Raw genomic sequence first — 1,497 nt, 5'->3', positions numbered from 1 at the left:
CACCTCCAAGAACGCTTTAACCACATATAAGGGAAACACATAGACTCAACTGTCAATATACCGGTTTTAGTTTTGGACCACTTTCCCCAATTAGAAAAGGGTTGGTGGAGTCTGCAATAACCGAATTTTCAACACCATTTCCCCCCCCCCTCTTTTTTGCTAACTGTATTGTGCAGTCGTGAATTTATTATCTGATTAATTGTACACTTTTTTTTGCCACAAGTTTTGGATCAAATACGTGATTCATCACAATTATTGGAATCTTTATCCATATAGCAACATTTCTATTGACATTCCCATTCACATTGGATTTCTGGTACTCCCTCTCATTCTGTCTAAACAATCTGGGTGGCTCTGCAATGCAGTATGTAAACAGAGCACCATTTTGCTACAAGACAGGACAGTAGAAGAGTTCCTTTACCTTCTTTCGGTCTCAGGGTCGTTTCTCACCACCCTCTCATTTTTTCATTCGATGTCCAGACAGATGATAAAAAAGCAGAAGTGGTGTTTAACACAGACCTGATTCTCTGTCTCTTTCCTATACCCATTTTTCTACACTCCAATCTCTTCATACCAGTATCACACTATCATCTACTCAGTACTCCTCGCCAAATCTGTGGAGTCTACATATATACCCTAGATCAAACTCAATCAGCCCTCAGCTGATTTCTGTTTCCCCATTGACTTCCAATAGCCACAGGTGCTATTTATTTATTTACCCAAGGTCAACAATACAGAAGAGGCCCAACTTCATTCATTTTATTTGAAGTTCAGCCCATTGGGCCGGTGAAGCATTTGTTTTTGGAGACCATCAGGGAATATCAGGTGCCGCCAGTGTCTGGATTTAAGAGCATCCAGTAATCTCATCAAAAAACTTTGGGATTTCTCAGAGCCTAATACTTGGTTCCAGGTGTCATCAAGCAGGATATACCTACCTGCGGTCAAACCACACTGAGTATGCCCAACCTCGTCTGATCTTGGAAGCCAAGCACTGTGGGCCAGGTCAGTACCTGGTTGGGAGACCACCAGAGAATACTTGGTACTGCAGGTATTTATATCCAAACCCAGGACATAGGACCTGGAACCAAAGTATTATTTTCTATTTCAAATTTTGGAATTTTATATCTTACTAATTATCAGTGTGGAGCCCGGCTTATCAGATTGAACAATACCCCTTCCTTCCGCTATATTTCCATTTTCATTATAAGTATAGTTAATTTTATTACAAATTCGGAAGAAGGCAATTTATTTATTCTCTCTAACTTCAGAGACATACATATAATTTCGCCCAAAGAGCTATCATGTTTAATTTGTATCACCAAATTTAATTTCTATTCGGATAGACAAACCTTATGACAATTGTTGTTATCATTATTATTACTTTGTCCTTTGCCTCATAGCTATTTTTTAAGAGGATTACTAATAAAAGTTACATTTTAAATACTACAAGACCACATATTTTACAATAAAAGTGTGCCCCAGAAGAGACACATAGTC

The 1,497-nt window shown here is 38.5% G+C and overlaps 1 pseudogene; it reads left to right on the top strand.

Moving 5' to 3' along the window:
• Positions 1-933: 933 nt before the first annotated feature.
• Positions 934-1,051, top strand: LOC134937432 (5S ribosomal RNA; annotated as a pseudogene).
• Positions 1,052-1,497: the final 446 nt, after the last annotated feature.

Source organism: Pseudophryne corroboree, chromosome 6 (genome assembly GCF_028390025.1).
Source record: "Pseudophryne corroboree isolate aPseCor3 chromosome 6, aPseCor3.hap2, whole genome shotgun sequence".
Taxonomy (NCBI): domain Eukaryota; kingdom Metazoa; phylum Chordata; class Amphibia; order Anura; family Myobatrachidae; genus Pseudophryne; species Pseudophryne corroboree.
This window is presented reverse-complemented; position numbering and strand designations above follow the sequence as displayed.